This window comes from Nothobranchius furzeri, chromosome 4, assembly GCF_043380555.1.
Source record: "Nothobranchius furzeri strain GRZ-AD chromosome 4, NfurGRZ-RIMD1, whole genome shotgun sequence".
Classification (NCBI taxonomy): domain Eukaryota; kingdom Metazoa; phylum Chordata; class Actinopteri; order Cyprinodontiformes; family Nothobranchiidae; genus Nothobranchius; species Nothobranchius furzeri.
The window spans coordinates 57,077,896-57,101,760 of NC_091744.1; the positions used below are offsets into that span (position 1 = coordinate 57,077,896).

The 23,865-nt window shown below is 44.6% G+C and overlaps 13 non-coding genes across 13 annotated transcripts; all 13 read left to right on the forward strand.

The window, feature by feature from the left end:
• The first annotated feature begins 1,034 nt into the window (after positions 1-1,034).
• On the forward strand, positions 1,035-1,116 carry trnal-aag (transfer RNA leucine (anticodon AAG)). Its single transcript has one exon. It is a non-coding gene; the product is annotated as a tRNA-Leu (tRNA).
• A 1,326-nt stretch (positions 1,117-2,442) lies between these two features.
• On the forward strand, positions 2,443-2,524 carry trnal-aag (transfer RNA leucine (anticodon AAG)). The gene has a single exon. It is a non-coding gene; the product is annotated as a tRNA-Leu (tRNA).
• Positions 2,525-5,278: 2,754 nt separating this feature from the next.
• On the forward strand, positions 5,279-5,360 carry trnal-aag (transfer RNA leucine (anticodon AAG)). The gene has a single exon. It is a non-coding gene; the product is annotated as a tRNA-Leu (tRNA).
• A 1,326-nt stretch (positions 5,361-6,686) lies between these two features.
• On the forward strand, positions 6,687-6,768 carry trnal-aag (transfer RNA leucine (anticodon AAG)). The gene has a single exon. It is a non-coding gene; the product is annotated as a tRNA-Leu (tRNA).
• Positions 6,769-8,095: 1,327 nt separating this feature from the next.
• Positions 8,096-8,177, forward strand: trnal-aag (transfer RNA leucine (anticodon AAG)). Its single transcript has one exon. It is a non-coding gene; the product is annotated as a tRNA-Leu (tRNA).
• A 2,749-nt stretch (positions 8,178-10,926) lies between these two features.
• trnal-aag (transfer RNA leucine (anticodon AAG)) lies at positions 10,927-11,008 on the forward strand. The gene has a single exon. It is a non-coding gene; the product is annotated as a tRNA-Leu (tRNA).
• A 1,326-nt stretch (positions 11,009-12,334) lies between these two features.
• Positions 12,335-12,416, forward strand: trnal-aag (transfer RNA leucine (anticodon AAG)). Its single transcript has one exon. It is a non-coding gene; the product is annotated as a tRNA-Leu (tRNA).
• A 1,327-nt stretch (positions 12,417-13,743) lies between these two features.
• On the forward strand, positions 13,744-13,825 carry trnal-aag (transfer RNA leucine (anticodon AAG)). The gene has a single exon. It is a non-coding gene; the product is annotated as a tRNA-Leu (tRNA).
• Positions 13,826-16,563: 2,738 nt separating this feature from the next.
• On the forward strand, positions 16,564-16,645 carry trnal-aag (transfer RNA leucine (anticodon AAG)). The gene has a single exon. It is a non-coding gene; the product is annotated as a tRNA-Leu (tRNA).
• A 2,739-nt stretch (positions 16,646-19,384) lies between these two features.
• trnal-aag (transfer RNA leucine (anticodon AAG)) lies at positions 19,385-19,466 on the forward strand. The gene has a single exon. It is a non-coding gene; the product is annotated as a tRNA-Leu (tRNA).
• A 1,327-nt stretch (positions 19,467-20,793) lies between these two features.
• trnal-aag (transfer RNA leucine (anticodon AAG)) lies at positions 20,794-20,875 on the forward strand. Its single transcript has one exon. It is a non-coding gene; the product is annotated as a tRNA-Leu (tRNA).
• A 1,324-nt stretch (positions 20,876-22,199) lies between these two features.
• On the forward strand, positions 22,200-22,281 carry trnal-aag (transfer RNA leucine (anticodon AAG)). The gene has a single exon. It is a non-coding gene; the product is annotated as a tRNA-Leu (tRNA).
• A 1,326-nt stretch (positions 22,282-23,607) lies between these two features.
• On the forward strand, positions 23,608-23,689 carry trnal-aag (transfer RNA leucine (anticodon AAG)). The gene has a single exon. It is a non-coding gene; the product is annotated as a tRNA-Leu (tRNA).
• Positions 23,690-23,865: the final 176 nt, after the last annotated feature.

The following is a 23,865-nucleotide window of genomic DNA, read 5'->3' on the forward strand; positions in this document are numbered from 1 at the left end:
ACCATCCTCTGCTAACAAACCAAAGGACTTCTAGAGCAATTCCAGTTCTTTAATGAATCTCCTTAAAATTTAATGCAACCCAAACTGCAGAATCCTGCCTCAGATAAAAACACAATTGCAACTGGACCAGTGTAAAAAAGAAGCTAACGATCTTAGAGAAACTAAAGCCCCCTTCAGACAGGCTTTGAAAAACGAAAATTTTCAGGACTCTATCTGAAAGACCTTTGTGTCTGAATACAAACATCCGATAATGTTTTCCGTAATTAAACCGGACAACGCCCCTAGTAACAGGTCTGGACTGGTCGCGAACAAGGTGGCTGCTTCAGACTGGTGAGGTCGAGTTCCGGACAGGGAGGAGGAGGAGGGGACCGGGGGACACTGTGCACACCTAAGATAGCTTGCTCCTGTAGCATGCGGCGAACCATGGCAGCTCGCCTCCTATGGTACCGTCTAGACGCGCGACGGAGCACTTCACACCGCTTCCGTGATTCCTTTAACCATTGAGCTTCATCATCCAGGTCTCTCATGAGTCTATGTTTGCACAGACTTATGCTTGACATAAGTTCGATCAGTGAGAATAATTCTATCTCTTCGTCTGCCATGTTTGACTGAATGGCTTTGTTTGGGTAAAATGACGCATGTACACCCGCCACACAATGTTTACGCAATATCTGAATACAGCCCCCCCTCAAACATCTCGAACCTTTCCCTGCTGTGTGAAGGCAGCCGAAAGGACAATTTCCAGTACAAAAGTGGTGTGTCTGAAAACACAGTTCTGGTTAAAAACCGGACTGAATTGTCCACACATATTCCAGAATGCCAATCTGAAAAGGGTTTATGTGAGTCAAGATGCATTACCATTAAATCTCACTACAATTACCTGACTTGATGTTTGCAGAGTATTTATCAATTTAAATGACATGTTAACACGTGACAAGTATTTCTGTGGTACAGCTAACTTGTTATTGGAGGCAAAATGTCCACCCACCTTCAGAGGTCAGTTAATGACAAAGGCATTCAAGGGTTTTCTTTGTGGTAGAGTGGCCGAGTGGTCTAAGGCGCTGGATTAAGGTTCCAGTCTCTAAGGAGGCGTGGGTTCAAATCCCACCTCTGCCATAAACACAACTATGGAGGCATAGATTTCAGTGCACGTGGTACAGTCAATCGATTGAAACACACAGCAATATGTTCAGCAGTGCTTCGATGAGTGCGGCTTTATTCTTGAGATGTTGCATTCTATTTAAACTTTTGGAGACGCTTCAACTGTAGTCAACCTTTAAACCTTCTGTCAGTACTGGCACATTTTTAAAGGTTGCAGATAGGACCATTTGAGAAAGGGGAATTGTCAAGCAGAGTGGCGCAGCGGAAGCGTGCTGGGCCCATAATCCAGAGGTTGATGGATCAAAACCATCAACTGCTAACAATCCAAAGGACTTCTAGAGCAATTCCAGTTCTTTAATGAATCTCCTTAAAATTTAATGCAACCCAAACTGCAGAATCCTGCCTCAGATAAAAACACAATTGCAACTGGACCAGTTTAAAAAAGAAGCTAACGATCTTAGAGAAACTAAAGCCCCCTTCAGACAGGCTTTGAAAAACGTAAATTTTCAGGACTCTATCTGAAAGACCTTGGTGTCTGAATACAAACATCCGATAATGTTTTCCGTAATTAAACCGGACAACGCCCCTAGTAACAGGTCTGGACTGGTCACGAACAAGATGGCTGCTTCAGACTGGTGAGGTCGAGTTCCGGACAGGGAGGAGGAGGAGGGGACCGGGGGACACTGTGCACACCTAAGATAGCTTGCTCCTGTAGCATGCGGCGAACCATGGCAGCTCGCCTCCTATGGTACCGTCTAGACGCGCGACGGAGCACTTCACACCGCTTCCGTGATTCCTTTAACCATTGAGCTTCATCACCCAGGTCTCTCATGAGTCTATGTTTGCACAGACTTATGCTTAACATAAGTTCGATCAGTGAGAAGAATTCTATCTCTTCGTCTGCCATGTTTGACTGAATGGCTTTGTTTGGGTAAAATGACGCATGTACACCCGCCACACAATGTTTACGCAATATCTGAATACAGCCCCCCCCCTCAAACATCTCGAACCTTTCCCTGCTGTGTGAAGGCAGCCGAAAGGACAATTTCCAGTACAAAAGTGGTGTGTCTGAAAACACAGTTCTGGTTAAAAACCGGACTGAATTGTCCACACATATTCCAGAATGGCAATCTGAAAAGGGTTTATGTGAGTCAAGATGCATTACCATTAAATCTCACTACAATTACCTGACTTGATGTTTGCAGAGTATTTATCAATTTAAATGACATGTTAACACGTGACAAGTATTTCTGTGGTACAGCTAACTTGTTATTGGAGGCAAAATGTCCACCCACCTTCAGAGGTCAGTTAATGACAAAGGCATTCAAGGATTTTCTTTGTGGTAGAGTGGCCGAGTGGTCTAAGGCGCTGGATTAAGGTTCCAGTCTCTAAGGAGGCGTGGGTTCAAATCCCACCTCTGCCATAAACACAACTATGGAAGCATAGATTTCAGTGCACGTGGTACAGTCAATCGATTGAAACACACAGCAATATGTTCAGCAGTGCTTCGATGAGTATGCCTTTATTCTTGAGATGTTGCATTCTATTTCAACTTTTGGAGACGCTTCAACTGTAGTCAACCTTTAAACCTTCTGTCAGTACTGGCACAGTTTTAAAGGTTGCAGATAGGACCATTTGAGAAAGGAGAATTGCCAATCAGAGTGGCGCAGCGGAAGCGTGCTGGGCCCATAACCCAGAGGTCGATGTATCGAAACCATCCTCTGCTAACAAACCAAAGGACTTCTAGAGCAATTCCAGTTCTTTAATGAATCTCCTTAAAATTTAATGCAACCCAAACTGCAGAATCCTGCCTCAGATAAAAACACAATTGCAACTGGACCAGTTTAAAAAAGAAGCTAACGATCTTAGAGAAACTAAAGACCCCTTCAGACAGGGTTTGAAAAACGGAAATTTTCAGGACTCTATCTGTAAGACCTTTGTGTCTGAATACAAACATCCGATAATGTTTTCCGTAATTAAACCGGACAACGCCCCTAGTAACAGGTCTGGACTGGTCACGAACAAGGTGGCTGCTTCAGACTGGTGAGGTCGAGTTCCGGACAGGGAGGAGGAGGAGGGGACCGGGGGACACTGTGCACACCTAAGATAGCTTGCTCCTGTAGCATGCGGCGAACCATGGCAGCTCGCCTCCTATGGTACCGTCTAGACGCGCGACGGAGCACTTCACACCGCTTCCGTGATTCCTTTAACCATTGAGCTTCATCACCCAGGTCTCTCATGAGTCTATGTTTGCACAGACTTATGCTTAACATAAGTTCGATCAGTGAGAAGAATTCTATCTCTTCGTCTGCCATGTTTGACTGAATGGCTTTGTTTGGGTAAAATGACGCATGTACACCCGCCACACAATGTTTACGCAATATCTAAATACAGCCCCCCCCCCCCCCCCTCAAACATCTCGAACCTTTCCCTGCTGTGTGAAGGCAGCCGAAAAGACAATTTCCAGTACAAAAGTGGTGTGTCTGAAAACACAGTTCTGGTTAAAAACCGGACTGAATTGTCCACACATATTCCAGAATGCCAATCTGAAAAGGGTTTATGTGAGTCAAGATGCATTACCATTAAATCTCACTACAATTACATGACTTGATGTTTGCAGAGTATTTATCAATTTAAATGACATGTTAACACGTGACAAGTATTTCTGTGGTACAGCTAACTTGTTATTGGAGGCAAAATGTCCACCCACCTTCAGAGGTCAGTTAATGAAAAAGGCATTCAAAAGTTTTCTTTGTGTTAGAGTGGCCGAGTGGTCTAAGGCGCTGGATTAAGGTTCCAGTCTCTAAGGAGGCGTGGGTTCAAATCCCAGCTCTGCCATAAACACAACTATGGAAGCATAGATTTCAGTGCACGTGGTACAGTCAATCGATTGAAACACACAGCAATATGTTCTGCAGTGCTTCGATGACTACGCCTTTGTTCTTGAGATGTTGTATTCTATTTCAACTTTTGGAGACGCTTCAACTGTAGTCAACCTTTAAACCTTCTGTCAGTACTGGCACATTTTTAAAGGTTGCAGATAGGACCATTTGAGAAAGGAGAATTGCGAAGCAGAGTGGCACAGCGGAAGCGTGCTGGGCCCATAACCCAGAGGTCGATGGATCAAAACCATCCTCTGCTAACAAACCAAAGGACTTCTAGAGCAATTCCAGTTCTTTAATGAATCTCCTTAAAATTTAATGCAACCCAAACTGCAGAATCCTGCCTCAGATAAAAACACAATTGCAACTGGACCAGTGTAAAAAAGAAGCTAACGATCTTAGAGAAACTAAAGCCCCCTTCAGACAGGCTTTGAAAAACGAAAATTTTCAGGACTCTATCTGAAAGACCTTTGTGTCTGAATACAAACATCCGATAATGTTTTCCGTAATTAAACCGGACAACGCCCCTAGTAACAGGTCTGGACTGGTCGCGAACAAGGTGGCTGCTTCAGACTGGTGAGGTCGAGTTCCGGACAGGGAGGAGGAGGAGGGGACCGGGGGACACTGTGCACACCTAAGATAGCTTGCTCCTGTAGCATGCGGCGAACCATGGCAGCTCGCCTCCTATGGTACCGTCTAGACGCGCGACGGAGCACTTCACACCGCTTCCGTGATTCCTTTAACCATTGAGCTTCATCATCCAGGTCTCTCATGAGTCTATGTTTGCACAGACTTATGCTTGACATAAGTTCGATCAGTGAGAATAATTCTATCTCTTCGTCTGCCATGTTTGACTGAATGGCTTTGTTTGGGTAAAATGACGCATGTACACCCGCCACACAATGTTTACGCAATATCTGAATACAGCCCCCCCCCCCCACCCCCCCCCTCAAACATCTCGAACCTTTCCCTGCTGTGTGAAGGCAGCCGAAAGGACAATTTCCAGTAAAAAAGTGGTGTGTCTGAAAACACAGTTCTGGTTAAAAACCGGACTGAATTGTCCACACATATTCCAGAATGGCAATCTGAAAAGGGTTTATGTGAGTCAAGATGCATTACCATTAAATCTCACTACAATTACCTGACTTGATGTTTGCAGAGTATTTATCAATTTAAATGACATGTTAACACGTGACAAGTATTTCTGTGGTACAGCTAACTTGTTATTGGAGGCAAAATGTCCACCCACCTTCAGAGGTCAGTTAATGACAAAGGCATTCAAGGGTTTTCTTTGTGGTAGAGTGGCCGAGTGGTCTAAGGCGCTGGATTAAGGTTCCAGTCTCTAAGGAGGCGTGGGTTCAAATCCCACCTCTGCCATAAACACAACTATGGAGGCATAGATTTCAGTGCACGTGGTACAGTCAATCGATTGAAACACACAGCAATATGTTCAGCAGTGCTTCGATGAGTGCGGCTTTATTCTTGAGATGTTGCATTCTATTTAAACTTTTGGAGACGCTTCAACTGTAGTCAACCTTTAAACCTTCTGTCAGTACTGGCACATTTTTAAAGGTTGCAGATAGGACCATTTGAGAAAGGGGAATTGTCAAGCAGAGTGGCGCAGCGGAAGCGTGCTGGGCCCATAACCCAGAGGTCGATGGATCAAAACCATCCTCTGCTAACAATCCAAAGGACTTCTAGAGCAATTCCAGTTCTTTAATGAATCTCCTTAAAATTTAATGCAACCCAAACTGCAGAATCCTGCCTCAGATAAAAACACAATTGCAACTGGACCAGTTTAAAAAAGAAGCTAACGATCTTAGAGAAACTAAAGCCCCCTTCAGACAGGCTTTGAAAAACTTAAATTTTCAGGACTCTATCTGAAAGACCTTGGTGTCTGAATACAAACATCCGATAATGTTTTCCGTAATTAAACCGGACAACGCCCCTAGTAACAGGTCTGGACTGGTCACGAACAAGATGGCTGCTTCAGACTGGTGAGGTCGAGTTCCGGACAGGGAGGAGGAGGAGGGGACCGGGGGACACTGTGCACACCTAAGATAGCTTGCTCCTGTAGCATGCGGCGAACCATGGCAGCTCGCCTCCTATGGTACCGTCTAGACGCGCGACGGAGCACTTCACACCGCTTCCGTGATTCCTTTAACCATTGAGCTTCATCACCCAGGTCTCTCATGAGTCTATGTTTGCACAGACTTATGCTTAACATAAGTTCGATCAGTGAGAAGAATTCTATCTCTTCGTCTGCCATGTTTGACTGAATGGCTTTGTTTGGGTAAAATGACGCATGTACACCCGCCACACAATGTTTACGCAATATCTGAATACAGCCCCCCGCCTCAAACATCTCGAACCTTTCCCTGCTGTGTGAAGGCAGCCGAAAGGACAATTTCCAGTACAAAAGTGGTGTGTCTGAAAACACAGTTCTGGTTAAAAACCGGACTGAATTGTCCACACATATTCCAGAATGGCAATCTGAAAAGGGTTTATGTGAGTCAAGATGCATTACCATTAAATCTCACTACAATTACCTGACTTGATGTTTGCAGAGTATTTATCAATTTAAATGACATGTTAACACGTGACAAGTATTTCTGTGGTACAGCTAACTTGTTATTGGAGGCAAAATGTCCACCCACCTTCAGAGGTCAGTTAATGACAAAGGCATTCAAGGGTTTTCTTTGTGGTAGAGTGGCCGAGTGGTCTAAGGCGCTGGATTAAGGTTCCAGTCTCTAAGGAGGCGTGGGTTCAAATCCCACCTCTGCCATAAACACAACTATGGAAGCATAGATTTCAGTGCACGTGGTACAGTCAATCGATTGAAACACACAGCAATATGTTCAGCAGTGCTTCGATGAGTATGCCTTTATTCTTGAGATGTTGCATTCTATTTCAACTTTTGGAGACGCTTCAACTGTAGTCAACCTTTAAACCTTCTGTCAGTACTGGCACAGTTTTAAAGGTTGCAGATAGGACCATTTGAGAAAGGAGAATTGCCAATCAGAGTGGCGCAGCGGAAGCGTGCTGGGCCCATAACCCAGAGGTCGATGTATCGAAACCATCCTCTGCTAACAAACCAAAGGACTTCTAGAGCAATTCCAGTTCTTTAATGAATCTCCTTAAAATTTAATGCAACCCAAACTGCAGAATCCTGCCTCAGATAAAAACACAATTGCAACTGGACCAGTTTAAAAAAGAAGCTAACGATCTTAGAGAAACTAAAGACCCCTTCAGACAGGGTTTGAAAAACGGAAATTTTCAGGACTCTATCTGTAAGACCTTTGTGTCTGAATACAAACATCCGATAATGTTTTCCGTAATTAAACCGGACAACGCCCCTAGTAACAGGTCTGGACTGGTCACGAACAAGGTGGCTGCTTCAGACTGGTGAGGTCGAGTTCCGGACAGGGAGGAGGAGGAGGGGACCGGGGGACACTGTGCACACCTAAGATAGCTTGCTCCTGTAGCATGCGGCGAACCATGGCAGCTCGCCTCCTATGGTACCGTCTAGACGCGCGACGGAGCACTTCACACCGCTTCCGTGATTCCTTTAACCATTGAGCTTCATCACCCAGGTCTCTCATGAGTCTATGTTTGCACAGACTTATGCTTAACATAAGTTCGATCAGTGAGAAGAATTCTATCTCTTCGTCTGCCATGTTTGACTGAATGGCTTTGTTTGGGTAAAATGACGCATGTACACCCGCCACACAATGTTTACGCAATATCTAAATACAGCCCCCCCGCCTCAAACATCTCGAACCTGTCCCTGCTGTGTGAAGGCAGCTGAAAGGACAATTTCCAGTACAAAAGTGGTGTGTCTGAAAACACAGTTCTGGTTAAAAACTGGACTGAATTGTCCACACATATTCCAGAATGCCAATCTGAAAAGGGTTTATGTGAGTCAAGATGCATTACCATTAAATCTCACTACAATTACCTGACTTGATGTTTGCAGAGTATTTATCAATTTAAATGACATGTTAACACGTGACAAGTATTTCTGTGGTACAGCTAACTTGTTATTGGAGGCAAAATGTCCACCCACCTTCAGAGGTCAGTTAATGACAAAGGCATTCAAGGATTTTCTTTGTGGTAGAGTGGCCGAGTGGTCTAAGGCGCTGGATTAAGGTTCCAGTCTCTAAGGAGGCGTGGGTTCAAATCCCACCTCTGCCATAAACACAACTATGGAAGCATAGATTTCAGTGCACGTGGTACAGTCAATCGATTGAAACACACAGCAATATGTTCAGCAGTGCTTCGATGAGTATGCCTTTATTCTTGAGATGTTGCATTCTATTTCAACTTTTGGAGACGCTTCAACTGTAGTCAACCTTTAAACCTTCTGTCAGTACTGGCACAGTTTTAAAGGTTGCAGATAGGACCATTTGAGAAAGGAGAATTGCCAATCAGAGTGGCGCAGCGGAAGCGTGCTGGGCCCATAACCCAGAGGTCGATGTATCGAAACCATCCTCTGCTAACAAACCAAAGGACTTCTAGAGCAATTCCAGTTCTTTAATGAATCTCCTTAAAATTTAATGCAACCCAAACTGCAGAATCCTGCCTCAGATAAAAACACAATTGCAACTGGACCAGTTTAAAAAAGAAGCTAACGATCTTAGAGAAACTAAAGACCCCTTCAGACAGGGTTTGAAAAACGGAAATTTTCAGGACTCTATCTGTAAGACCTTTGTGTCTGAATACAAACATCCGATAATGTTTTCCGTAATTAAACCGGACAACGCCCCTAGTAACAGGTCTGGACTGGTCACGAACAAGGTGGCTGCTTCAGACTGGTGAGGTCGAGTTCCGGACAGGGAGGAGGAGGAGGGGACCGGGGGACACTGTGCACACCTAAGATAGCTTGCTCCTGTAGCATGCGGCGAACCATGGCAGCTCGCCTCCTATGGTACCGTCTAGACGCGCGACGGAGCACTTCACACCGCTTCCGTGATTCCTTTAACCATTGAGCTTCATCACCCAGGTCTCTCATGAGTCTATGTTTGCACAGACTTATGCTTAACATAAGTTCGATCAGTGAGAAGAATTCTATCTCTTCGTCTGCCATGTTTGACTGAATGGCTTTGTTTGGGTAAAATGACGCATGTACACCCGCCACACAATGTTTACGCAATATCTAAATACAGCCCCCCCCCCCCCCCTCAAACATCTCGAACCTTTCCCTGCTGTGTGAAGGCAGCCGAAAAGACAATTTCCAGTACAAAAGTGGTGTGTCTGAAAACACAGTTCTGGTTAAAAACCGGACTGAATTGTCCACACATATTCCAGAATGCCAATCTGAAAAGGGTTTATGTGAGTCAAGATGCATTACCATTAAATCTCACTACAATTACATGACTTGATGTTTGCAGAGTATTTATCAATTTAAATGACATGTTAACACGTGACAAGTATTTCTGTGGTACAGCTAACTTGTTATTGGAGGCAAAATGTCCACCCACCTTCAGAGGTCAGTTAATGAAAAAGGCATTCAAAAGTTTTCTTTGTGTTAGAGTGGCCGAGTGGTCTAAGGCGCTGGATTAAGGTTCCAGTCTCTAAGGAGGCGTGGGTTCAAATCCCAGCTCTGCCATAAACACAACTATGGAAGCATAGATTTCAGTGCACGTGGTACAGTCAATCGATTGAAACACACAGCAATATGTTCTGCAGTGCTTCGATGACTACGCCTTTGTTCTTGAGATGTTGTATTCTATTTCAACTTTTGGAGACGCTTCAACTGTAGTCAACCTTTAAACCTTCTGTCAGTACTGGCACATTTTTAAAGGTTGCAGATAGGACCATTTGAGAAAGGAGAATTGCGAAGCAGAGTGGCACAGCGGAAGCGTGCTGGGCCCATAACCCAGAGGTCGATGGATCAAAACCATCCTCTGCTAACAAACCAAAGGACTTCTAGAGCAATTCCAGTTCTTTAATGAATCTCCTTAAAATTTAATGCAACCCAAACTGCAGAATCCTGCCTCAGATAAAAACACAATTGCAACTGGACCAGTGTAAAAAAGAAGCTAACGATCTTAGAGAAACTAAAGCCCCCTTCAGACAGGCTTTGAAAAACGAAAATTTTCAGGACTCTATCTGAAAGACCTTTGTGTCTGAATACAAACATCCGATAATGTTTTCCGTAATTAAACCGGACAACGCCCCTAGTAACAGGTCTGGACTGGTCGCGAACAAGGTGGCTGCTTCAGACTGGTGAGGTCGAGTTCCGGACAGGGAGGAGGAGGAGGGGACCGGGGGACACTGTGCACACCTAAGATAGCTTGCTCCTGTAGCATGCGGCGAACCATGGCAGCTCGCCTCCTATGGTACCGTCTAGACGCGCGACGGAGCACTTCACACCGCTTCCGTGATTCCTTTAACCATTGAGCTTCATCATCCAGGTCTCTCATGAGTCTATGTTTGCACAGACTTATGCTTGACATAAGTTCGATCAGTGAGAATAATTCTATCTCTTCGTCTGCCATGTTTGACTGAATGGCTTTGTTTGGGTAAAATGACGCATGTACACCCGCCACACAATGTTTACGCAATATCTGAATACAGCCCCCCCCCCCCCCCCCCTCAAACATCTCGAACCTTTCCCTGCTGTGTGAAGGCAGCCGAAAGGACAATTTCCAGTACAAAAGTGGTGTGTCTGAAAACACAGTTCTGGTTAAAAACCGGACTGAATTGTCCACACATATTCCAGAATGGCAATCTGAAAAGGGTTTATGTGAGTCAAGATGCATTACCATTAAATCTCACTACAATTACCTGACTTGATGTTTGCAGAGTATTTATCAATTTAAATGACATGTTAACACGTGACAAGTATTTCTGTGGTACAGCTAACTTGTTATTGGAGGCAAAATGTCCACCCACCTTCAGAGGTCAGTTAATGACAAAGGCATTCAAGGGTTTTCTTTGTGGTAGAGTGGCCGAGTGGTCTAAGGCGCTGGATTAAGGTTCCAGTCTCTAAGGAGGCGTGGGTTCAAATCCCACCTCTGCCATAAACACAACTATGGAGGCATAGATTTCAGTGCACGTGGTACAGTCAATCGATTGAAACACACAGCAATATGTTCAGCAGTGCTTCGATGAGTGCGGCTTTATTCTTGAGATGTTGCATTCTATTTAAACTTTTGGAGACGCTTCAACTGTAGTCAACCTTTAAACCTTCTGTCAGTACTGGCACATTTTTAAAGGTTGCAGATAGGACCATTTGAGAAAGGGGAATTGTCAAGCAGAGTGGCGCAGCGGAAGCGTGCTGGGCCCATAACCCAGAGGTCGATGGATCAAAACCATCCTCTGCTAACAATCCAAAGGACTTCTAGAGCAATTCCAGTTCTTTAATGAATCTCCTTAAAATTTAATGCAACCCAAACTGCAGAATCCTGCCTCAGATAAAAACACAATTGCAACTGGACCAGTTTAAAAAAGAAGCTAACGATCTTAGAGAAACTAAAGCCCCCTTCAGACAGGCTTTGAAAAACGTAAATTTTCAGGACTCTATCTGAAAGACCTTGGTGTCTGAATACAAACATCCGATAATGTTTTCCGTAATTAAACCGGACAACGCCCCTAGTAACAGGTCTGGACTGGTCACGAACAAGATGGCTGCTTCAGACTGGTGAGGTCGAGTTCCGGACAGGGAGGAGGAGGAGGGGACCGGGGGACACTGTGCACACCTAAGATAGCTTGCTCCTGTAGCATGCGGCGAACCATGGCAGCTCGCCTCCTATGGTACCGTCTAGACGCGCGACGGAGCACTTCACACCGCTTCCGTGATTCCTTTAACCATTGAGCTTCATCACCCAGGTCTCTCATGAGTCTATGTTTGCACAGACTTATGCTTAACATAAGTTCGATCAGTGAGAAGAATTCTATCTCTTCGTCTGCCATGTTTGACTGAATGGCTTTGTTTGGGTAAAATGACGCATGTACACCCGCCACACAATGTTTACGCAATATCTGAATACAGCCCCCCGCCTCAAACATCTCGAACCTTTCCCTGCTGTGTGAAGGCAGCCGAAAGGACAATTTCCAGTACAAAAGTGGTGTGTCTGAAAACACAGTTCTGGTTAAAAACCGGACTGAATTGTCCACACATATTCCAGAATGGCAATCTGAAAAGGGTTTATGTGAGTCAAGATGCATTACCATTAAATCTCACTACAATTACCTGACTTGATGTTTGCAGAGTATTTATCAATTTAAATGACATGTTAACACGTGACAAGTATTTCTGTGGTACAGCTAACTTGTTATTGGAGGCAAAATGTCCACCCACCTTCAGAGGTCAGTTAATGACAAAGGCATTCAAGGGTTTTCTTTGTGGTAGAGTGGCCGAGTGGTCTAAGGCGCTGGATTAAGGTTCCAGTCTCTAAGGAGGCGTGGGTTCAAATCCCACCTCTGCCATAAACACAACTATGGAAGCATAGATTTCAGTGCACGTGGTACAGTCAATCGATTGAAACACACAGCAATATGTTCAGCAGTGCTTCGATGAGTATGCCTTTATTCTTGAGATGTTGCATTCTATTTCAACTTTTGGAGACGCTTCAACTGTAGTCAACCTTTAAACCTTCTGTCAGTACTGGCACAGTTTTAAAGGTTGCAGATAGGACCATTTGAGAAAGGAGAATTGCCAATCAGAGTGGCGCAGCGGAAGCGTGCTGGGCCCATAACCCAGAGGTCGATGTATCGAAACCATCCTCTGCTAACAAACCAAAGGACTTCTAGAGCAATTCCAGTTCTTTAATGAATCTCCTTAAAATTTAATGCAACCCAAACTGCAGAATCCTGCCTCAGATAAAAACACAATTGCAACTGGACCAGTTTAAAAAAGAAGCTAACGATCTTAGAGAAACTAAAGACCCCTTCAGACAGGGTTTGAAAAACGGAAATTTTCAGGACTCTATCTGTAAGACCTTTGTGTCTGAATACAAACATCCGATAATGTTTTCCGTAATTAAACCGGACAACGCCCCTAGTAACAGGTCTGGACTGGTCACGAACAAGGTGGCTGCTTCAGACTGGTGAGGTCGAGTTCCGGACAGGGAGGAGGAGGAGGGGACCGGGGGACACTGTGCACACCTAAGATAGCTTGCTCCTGTAGCATGCGGCGAACCATGGCAGCTCGCCTCCTATGGTACCGTCTAGACGCGCGACGGAGCACTTCACACCGCTTCCGTGATTCCTTTAACCATTGAGCTTCATCACCCAGGTCTCTCATGAGTCTATGTTTGCACAGACTTATGCTTAACATAAGTTCGATCAGTGAGAAGAATTCTATCTCTTCGTCTGCCATGTTTGACTGAATGGCTTTGTTTGGGTAAAATGACGCATGTACACCCGCCACACAATGTTTACGCAATATCTAAATACAGCCCCCCCGCCTCAAACATCTCGAACCTGTCCCTGCTGTGTGAAGGCAGCTGAAAGGACAATTTCCAGTACAAAAGTGGTGTGTCTGAAAACACAGTTCTGGTTAAAAACTGGACTGAATTGTCCACACATATTCCAGAATGCCAATCTGAAAAGGGTTTATGTGAGTCAAGATGCATTACCATTAAATCTCACTACAATTACCTGACTTGATGTTTGCAGAGTATTTATCAATTTAAATGACATGTTAACACGTGACAAGTATTTCTGTGGTACAGCTAACTTGTTATTGGAGGCAAAATGTCCACCCACCTTCAGAGGTCAGTTAATGACAAAGGCATTCAAGGGTTTTCTTTGTGGTAGAGTGGCCGAGTGGTCTAAGGCGCTGGATTAAGGTTCCAGTCTCTAAGGAGGCGTGGGTTCAAATCCCACCTCTGCCATAAACACAACTATGGAAGCATAGATTTCAGTGCACGTGGTACAGTCAATCGATTGAAACACACAGCAATATGTTCAGCAGTGCTTCGATGAGTATGCCTTTATTCTTGAGATGTTGCATTCTATTTCAACTTTTGGAGACGCTTCAACTGTAGTCAACCTTTAAACCTTCTGTCAGTACTGGCACAGTTTTAAAGGTTGCAGATAGGACCATTTGAGAAAGGAGAATTGCCAATCAGAGTGGCGCAGCGGAAGCGTGCTGGGCCCATAACCCAGAGGTCGATGTATCGAAACCATCCTCTGCTAACAAACCAAAGGACTTCTAGAGCAATTCCAGTTCTTTAATGAATCTCCTTAAAATTTAATGCAACCCAAACTGCAGAATCCTGCCTCAGATAAAAACACAATTGCAACTGGACCAGTTTAAAAAAGAAGCTAACGATCTTAGAGAAACTAAAGACCCCTTCAGACAGGGTTTGAAAAACGGAAATTTTCAGGACTCTATCTGTAAGACCTTTGTGTCTGAATACAAACATCCGATAATGTTTTCCGTAATTAAACCGGACAACGCCCCTAGTAACAGGTCTGGACTGGTCACGAACAAGGTGGCTGCTTCAGACTGGTGAGGTCGAGTTCCGGACAGGGAGGAGGAGGAGGGGACCGGGGGACACTGTGCACACCTAAGATAGCTTGCTCCTGTAGCATGCGGCGAACCATGGCAGCTCGCCTCCTATGGTACCGTCTAGACGCGCGACGGAGCACTTCACACCGCTTCCGTGATTCCTTTAACCATTGAGCTTCATCACCCAGGTCTCTCATGAGTCTATGTTTGCACAGACTTATGCTTAACATAAGTTCGATCAGTGAGAAGAATTCTATCTCTTCGTCTGCCATGTTTGACTGAATGGCTTTGTTTGGGTAAAATGACGCATGTACACCCGCCACACAATGTTTACGCAATATCTAAATACAGCCCCCCCCCCCCCCCTCAAACATCTCGAACCTTTCCCTGCTGTGTGAAGGCAGCCGAAAAGACAATTTCCAGTACAAAAGTGGTGTGTCTGAAAACACAGTTCTGGTTAAAAACCGGACTGAATTGTCCACACATATTCCAGAATGCCAATCTGAAAAGGGTTTATGTGAGTCAAGATGCATTACCATTAAATCTCACTACAATTACATGACTTGATGTTTGCAGAGTATTTATCAATTTAAATGACATGTTAACACGTGACAAGTATTTCTGTGGTACAGCTAACTTGTTATTGGAGGCAAAATGTCCACCCACCTTCAGAGGTCAGTTAATGAAAAAGGCATTCAAAAGTTTTCTTTGTGTTAGAGTGGCCGAGTGGTCTAAGGCGCTGGATTAAGGTTCCAGTCTCTAAGGAGGCGTGGGTTCAAATCCCAGCTCTGCCATAAACACAACTATGGAAGCATAGATTTCAGTGCACGTGGTACAGTCAATCGATTGAAACACACAGCAATATGTTCAGCAGTGCTTCGATGAGTACGCCTTTGTTCTTGAGATGTTGTATTCTATTTCAACTTTTGGAGACGCTTCAACTGTAGTCAACCTTTAAACCTTCTGTCAGTACTGGCACATTTTTAAAGGTTGCAGATAGGACCATTTGAGAAAGGAGAATTGCGAAGCAGAGTGGCACAGCGGAAGCGTGCTGGGCCCATAACCCAGAGGTCGATGGATCAAAACCATCCTCTGCTAACAAACCAAAGGACTTCTAGAGCAATTCCAGTTCTTTAATGAATCTCCTTAAAATTTAATGCAACCCAAACTGCAGAATCCTGCCTCAGATAAAAACACAATTGCAACTGGACCAGTGTAAAAAAGAAGCTAACGATCTTAGAGAAACTAAAGCCCCCTTCAGACAGGCTTTGAAAAACGAAAATTTTCAGGACTCTATCTGAAAGACCTTTGTGTCTGAATACAAACATCCGATAATGTTTTCCGTAATTAAACCGGACAACGCCCCTAGTAACAGGTCTGGACTGGTCGCGAACAAGGTGGCTGCTTCAGACTGGTGAGGTCGAGTTCCGGACAGGGAGGAGGAGGAGGGGACCGGGGGACACTGTGCACACCTAAGATAGCTTGCTCCTGTAGCATGCGGCGAACCATGGCAGCTCGCCTCCTATGGTACCGTCTAGACGCGCGACGGAGCACTTCACACCGCTTCCGTGATTCCTTTAACCATTGAGCTTCATCATCCAGGTCTCTCATGAGTCTATGTTTGCACAGACTTATGCTTGACATAAGTTCGATCAGTGAGAATAATTCTATCTCTTCGTCTGCCATGTTTGACTGAATGGCTTTGTTTGGGTAAAATGACGCATGTACACCCGCCACACAATGTTTACGCAATATCTGAATACAGCCCCCCCTCAAACATCTCGAACCTTTCCCTGCTGTGTGAAGGCAGCCGAAAGGACAATTTCCAGTACAAAAGTGGTGTGTCTGAAAACACAGTTCTGGTTAAAAACCGGACTGAATTGTCCACACATATTCCAGAATGGCAATCTGAAAAGGGTTTATGTGAGTCAAGATGCATTACCATTAAATCTCACTACAATTACCTGACTTGATGTTTGCAGAGTATTTATCAATTTAAATGACATGTTAACACGTGACAAGTATTTCTGTGGTACAGCTAACTTGTTATTGGAGGCAAAATGTCCACCCACCTTCAGAGGTCAGTTAATGACAAAGGCATTCAAGGGTTTTCTTTGTGGTAGAGTGGCCGAGTGGTCTAAGGCGCTGGATTAAGGTTCCAGTCTCTAAGGAGGCGTGGGTTCAAATCCCACCTCTGCCATAAACACAACTATGGAAGCATAGATTTCAGTGCACGTGGTACAGTCAATCGATTGAAACACACAGCAATATGTTCAGCAGTGCTTCGATGAGTATGCCTTTATTCTTGAGATGTTGCATTCTATTTCAACTTTTGGAGACGCTTCAACTGTAGTCAACCTTTAAACCTTCTGTCAGTACTGGCACAGTTTTAAAGGTTGCAGATAGGACCATTTGAGAAAGGAGAATTGCCAATCAGAGTGGCGCAGCGGAAGCGTGCTGGGCCCATAACCCAGAGGTCGATGTATCGAAACCATCCTCTGCTAACAAACCAAAGGACTTCTAGAGCAATTCCAGTTCTTTAATGAATCTCCTTAAAATTTAATGCAACCCAAACTGCAGAATCCTGCCTCAGATAAAAACACAATTGCAACTGGACCAGTTTAAAAAAGAAGCTAACGATCTTAGAGAAACTAAAGACCCCTTCAGACAGGGTTTGAAAAACGGAAATTTTCAGGACTCTATCTGTAAGACCTTTGTGTCTGAATACAAACATCCGATAATGTTTTCCGTAATTAAACCGGACAACGCCCCTAGTAACAGGTCTGGACTGGTCACGAACAAGGTGGCTGCTTCAGACTGGTGAGGTCGAGTTCCGGACAGGGAGGAGGAGGAGGGGACCGGGGGACACTGTGCACACCTAAGATAGCTTGCTCCTGTAGCATGCGGCGAACCATGGCAGCTCGCCTCCTATGGTACCGTCTAGACGCGCGACGGAGCACTTCACACCGCTTCCGTGATTCCTTTAACCATTGAGCTTCATCACCCAGGTCTCTCATGAGTCTATGTTTGCACAGACTTATGCTTAACATAAGTTCGATCAGTGAGAAGAATTCTATCTCTTCGTCTGCCATGTTTGACTGAATGGCTTTGTTTGGGTAAAATGACGCATGTACACCCGCCACACAATGTTTACGCAATATCTAAATACAGCCCCCCCCCCCCCCCCTCAAACATCTCGAACCTTTCCCTGCTGTGTGAAGGCAGCCGAAAAGACAATTTCCAGTACAAAAGTGGTGTGTCTGAAAACACAGTTCTGGTTAAAAACCGGACTGAATTGTCCACACATATTCCAGAATGCCAATCTGAAAAGGGTTTATGTGAGTCAAGATGCATTACCATTAAATCTCACTACAATTACATGACTTGATGTTTGCAGAGTATTTATCAATTTAAATGACATGTTAACACGTGACAAGTATTTCTGTGGTACAGCTAACTTGTTATTGGAGGCAAAATGTCCACCCACCTTCAGAGGTCAGTTAATGAAAAAGGCATTCAAAAGTTTTCTTTGTGTTAGAGTGGCCGAGTGGTCTAAGGCGCTGGATTAAGGTTCCAGTCTCTAAGGAGGCGTGGGTTCAAATCCCAGCTCTGCCATAAACACAACTATGGAAGCATAGATTTCAGTGCACGTGGTACAGTCAATCGATTGAAACACACAGCAATATGTTCAGCAGTGCTTCGATGAGTACGCCTTTGTTCTTGAGATGTTGTATTCTATTTCAACTTTTGGAGACGCTTCAACTGTAGTCAACCTTTAAACCTTCTGTCAGTACTGGCACATTTTTAAAGGTTGCAGATAGGACCATTTGAGAAAGGAGAATTGCGAAGCAGAGTGGCACAGCGGAAGCGTGCTGGGCCCATAACCCAGAGGTCGATGGATCAAAACCATCCTCTGCTAACAAACCAAAGGACTTCTAGAGCAATTCCAGTTCTTTAATGAATCTCCTTAAAATTTAATGCAACCCAAACTGCAGAATCCTGCCTCAGATAAAAACACAATTGCAACTGGACCAGTGTAAAAAAGAAGCTAACGATCTTAGAGAAACTAAAGCCCCCTTCAGACAGGCTTTGAAAAACGAAAATTTTCAGGACTCTATCTGAAAGACCTTTGTGTCTGAATACAAACATCCGATAATGTTTTCCGTAATTAAACCGGACAACGCCCCTAGTAACAGGTCTGGACTGGTCGCGAACAAGGTGGCTGCTTCAGACTGGTGAGGTCGAGTTCCGGACAGGGAGGAGGAGGAGGGGACCGGGGGACACTGTGCACACCTAAGATAGCTTGCTCCTGTAGCATGCGGCGAACCATGGCAGCTCGCCTCCTATGGTACCGTCTAGACGCGCGACGGAGCACTTCACACCGCTTCCGTGATTCCTTTAACCATTGAGCTTCATCATCCAGGTCTCTCATGAGTCTATGTTTGCACAGACTTATGCTTGACATAAGTTCGATCAGTGAGAATAATTCTATCTCTTCGTCTGCCATGTTTGACTGAATGGCTTTGTTTGGGTAAAATGACGCATGTACACCCGCCACACAATGTTTACGCAATATCTGAATACAGCCCCCCCTCAAACATCTCGAACCTTTCCCTGCTGTGTGAAGGCAGCCGAAAGGACAATTTCCAGTACAAAAGTGGTGTGTCTGAAAACACAGTTCTGGTTAAAAACCGGACTGAATTGTCCACACATATTCCAGAATGGCAATCTGAAAAGGGTTTATGTGAGTCAAGATGCATTACCATTAAATCTCACTACAATTACCTGACTTGATGTTTGCAGAGTATTTATCAATTTAAATGACATGTTAACACGTGACAAGTATTTCTGTGGTACAGCTAACTTGTTATTGGAGGCAAAATGTCCACCCACCTTCAGAGGTCAGTTAATGACAAAGGCATTCAAGGGTTTTCTTTGTGGTAGAGTGGCCGAGTGGTCTAAGGCGCTGGATTAAGGTTCCAGTCTCTAAGGAGGCGTGGGTTCAAATCCCACCTCTGCCATAAACACAACTATGGAGGCATAGATTTCAGTGCACGTGGTACAGTCAATCGATTGAAACACACAGCAATATGTTCAGCAGTGCTTCGATGAGTGCGGCTTTATTCTTGAGATGTTGCATTCTATTTAAACTTTTGGAGACGCTTCAACTGTAGTCAACCTTTAAACCTTCTGTCAGTACTGGCACATTTTTAAAGGTTGCAGATAGGACCATTTGAGAAAGGGGAATTGTCAAGCAGAGTGGCGCAGCGGAAGCGTGCTGGGCCCATAACCCAGAGGTTGATGGATCAAAACCATCCTCTGCTAACAATCCAAAGGACTTCTAGAGCAATTCCAGTTCTTTAATGAATCTCCTTAAAATTTAATGCAACCCAAACTGCAGAATCCTGCCTCAGATAAAAACACAATTGCAACTGGACCAGTTTAAAAAAGAAGCTAACGATCTTAGAGAAACTAAAGCCCCCTTCAGACAGGCTTTGAAAAACGTAAATTTTCAGGACTCTATCTGAAAGACCTTGGTGTCTGAATACAAACATCCGATAATGTTTTCCGTAATTAAACCGGACAACGCCCCTAGTAACAGGTCTGGACTGGTCACGAACAAGATGGCTGCTTCAGACTGGTGAGGTCGAGTTCCGGACAGGGAGGAGGAGGAGGGGACCGGGGGACACTGTGCACACCTAAGATAGCTTGCTCCTGTAGCATGCGGCGAACCATGGCAGCTCGCCTCCTATGGTACCGTCTAGACGCGCGACGGAGCACTTCACACCGCTTCCGTGATTCCTTTAACCATTGAGCTTCATCACCCAGGTCTCTCATGAGTCTATGTTTGCACAGACTTATGCTTAACATAAGTTCGATCAGTGAGAAGAATTCTATCTCTTCGTCTGCCATGTTTGACTGAATGGCTTTGTTTGGGTAAAATGACGCATGTACACCCGCCACACAATGTTTACGCAATATCTGAATACAGCCCCCCCCCCTCAAACATCTCGAACCTTTCCCTGCTGTGTGAAGGCAGCCGAAAGGACAATTTCCAGTACAAAAGTGGTGTGTCTGAAAACACAGTTCTGGTTAAAAACCGGACTGAATTGTCCACACATATTCCAGAATGGCAATCTGAAAAGGGTTTATGTGAGTCAAGATGCATTACCATTAAATCTCACTACAATTACCTGACTTGATGTTTGCAGAGTATTTATCAATTTAAATGACATGTTAACACGTGACAAGTATTTCTGTGGTACAGCTAACTTGTTATTGGAGGCAAAATGTCCACCCACCTTCAGAGGTCAGTTAATGACAAAGGCATTCAAGGGTTTTCTTTGTGGTAGAGTGGCCGAGTGGTCTAAGGCGCTGGATTAAGGTTCCAGTCTCTAAGGAGGCGTGGGTTCAAATCCCACCTCTGCCATAAACACAACTATGGAAGCATAGATTTCAGTGCACGTGGTACAGTCAATCGATTGAAACACACAGCAATATGTTCAGCAGTGCTTCGATGAGTATGCCTTTATTCTTGAGATGTTGCATTCTATTTCAACTTTTGGAGACGCTTCAACTGTAGGCAACCTTTAAACCTTCTGTCAGTACTGGCACAGTTTTAAAGGTTGCAGATAGGACCATTTGAGAAAGGAGAATTGCCAATCAGAGTGGCGCAGCGGAAGCGTGCTGGGCCCATAATCCAGAGGTCGATGTATCGAAACCATCCTCTGCTAACAAACCAAAGGACTTCTAGAGCAATTCCAGTTCTTTAATGAATCTCCTTAAAATTTAATGCAACCCAAACTGCAGAATCCTGCCTCAGATAAAAACACAATTGCAACTGGACCAGTTTAAAAAAGAAGCTAACGATCTTAGAGAAACTAAAGACCCCTTCAGACAGGGTTTGAAAAACGGAAATTTTCAGGACTCTATCTGTAAGACCTTTGTGTCTGAATACAAACATCCGATAATGTTTTCCGTAATTAAACCGGACAACGCCCCTAGTAACAGGTCTGGACTGGTCACGAACAAGGTGGCTGCTTCAGACTGGTGAGGTCGAGTTCCGGACAGGGAGGAGGAGGAGGGGACCGGGGGACACTGTGCACACCTAAGATAGCTTGCTCCTGTAGCATGCGGCGAACCATGGCAGCTCGCCTCCTATGGTACCGTCTAGACGCGCGACGGAGCACTTCACACCGCTTCCGTGATTCCTTTAACCATTGAGCTTCATCATCCAGGTCTCTCATGAGTCTATGTTTGCACAGACTTATGCTTGACATAAGTTCGATCAGTGAGAATAATTCTATCTCTTCGTCTGCCATGTTTGACTGAATGGCTTTGTTTGGGTAAAATGACGCATGTACACCCGCCACACAATGTTTACGCAATATCTGAATACAGCCCCCCCTCAAACATCTCGAACCTTTCCCTGCTGTGTGAAGGCAGCCGAAAGGACAATTTCCAGTACAAAAGTGGTGTGTCTGAAAACACAGTTCTGGTTAAAAACCGGACTGAATTGTCCACACATATTCCAGAATGGCAATCTGAAAAGGGTTTATGTGAGTCAAGATGCATTACCATTAAATCTCACTACAATTACCTGACTTGATGTTTGCAGAGTATTTATCAATTTAAATGACATGTTAACACGTGACAAGTATTTCTGTGGTACAGCTAACTTGTTATTGGAGGCAAAATGTCCACCCACCTTCAGAGGTCAGTTAATGACAAAGGCATTCAAGGGTTTTCTTTGTGGTAGAGTGGCCGAGTGGTCTAAGGCGCTGGATTAAGGTTCCAGTCTCTAAGGAGGCGTGGGTTCAAATCCCACCTCTGCCATAAACACAACTATGGAGGCATAGATTTCAGTGCACGTGGTACAGTCAATCGATTGAAACACACAGCAATATGTTCAGCAGTGCTTCGATGAGTGCGGCTTTATTCTTGAGATGTTGCATTCTATTTAAACTTTTGGAGACGCTTCAACTGTAGTCAACCTTTAAACCTTCTGTCAGTACTGGCACATTTTTAAAGGTTGCAGATAGGACCATTTGAGAAAGGGGAATTGTCAAGCAGAGTGGCGCAGCGGAAGCGTGCTGGGCCCATAACCCAGAGGTTGATGGATCAAAACCATCCTCTGCTAACAATCCAAAGGACTTCTAGAGCAATTCCAGTTCTTTAATGAATCTCCTTAAAATTTAATGCAACCCAAACTGCAGAATCCTGCCTCAGATAAAAACACAATTGCAACTGGACCAGTTTAAAAAAGAAGCTAACGATCTTAGAGAAACTAAAGCCCCCTTCAGACAGGCTTTGAAAAACGTAAATTTTCAGGACTCTATCTGAAAGACCTTGGTGTCTGAATACAAACATCCGATAATGTTTTCCGTAATTAAACCGGACAACGCCCCTAGTAACAGGTCTGGACTGGTCACGAACAAGATGGCTGCTTCAGACTGGTGAGGTCGAGTTCCGGACAGGGAGGAGGAGGAGGGGACCGGGGGACACTGTGCACACCTAAGATAGCTTGCTCCTGTAGCATGCGGCGAACCATGGCAGCTCGCCTCCTATGGTACCGTCTAGACGCGCGACGGAGCACTTCACACCGCTTCCGTGATTCCTTTAACCATTGAGCTTCATCACCCAGGTCTCTCATGAGTCTATGTTTGCACAGACTTATGCTTAACATAAATTCGATCAGTGAGAAGAATTCTATCTCTTCGTCTGCCATGTTTGACTGAATGGCTTTGTTTGGGTAAAATGACGCATGTACACCCGCCACACAATGTTTACGCAATATCTGAATACAGCCCCCCCCCTCAAACATCTCGAACCTTTCCCTGCTGTGTGAAGGCAGCCGAAAGGACAATTTCCAGTACAAAAGTGGTGTGTCTGAAAACACAGTTCTGGTTAAAAACCGGACTGAATTGTCCACACATATTCCAGAATGGCAATCTGAAAAGGGTTTATGTGAGTCAAGATGCATTACCATTAAATCTCACTACAATTACCTGACTTGATGTTTGCAGAGTATTTATCAATTTAAATGACATGTTAACACGTGACAAGTATTTCTGTGGTACAGCTAACTTGTTATTGGAGGCAAAATGTCCACCCACCTTCAGAGGTCAGTTAATGACAAAGGCATTCAAGGGTTTTCTTTGTGGTAGAGTGGCCGAGTGGTCTAAGGCGCTGGATTAAGGTTCCAGTCTCTAAGGAGGCGTGGGTTCAAATCCCACCTCTGCCATAAACACAACTATGGAAGCATAGATTTCAGTGCACGTGGTACAGTCAATCGATTGAAACACACAGCAATATGTTCAGCAGTGCTTCGATGAGTATGCCTTTATTCTTGAGATGTTGCATTCTATTTCAACTTTTGGAGACGCTTCAACTGTAGGCAACCTTTAAACCTTCTGTCAG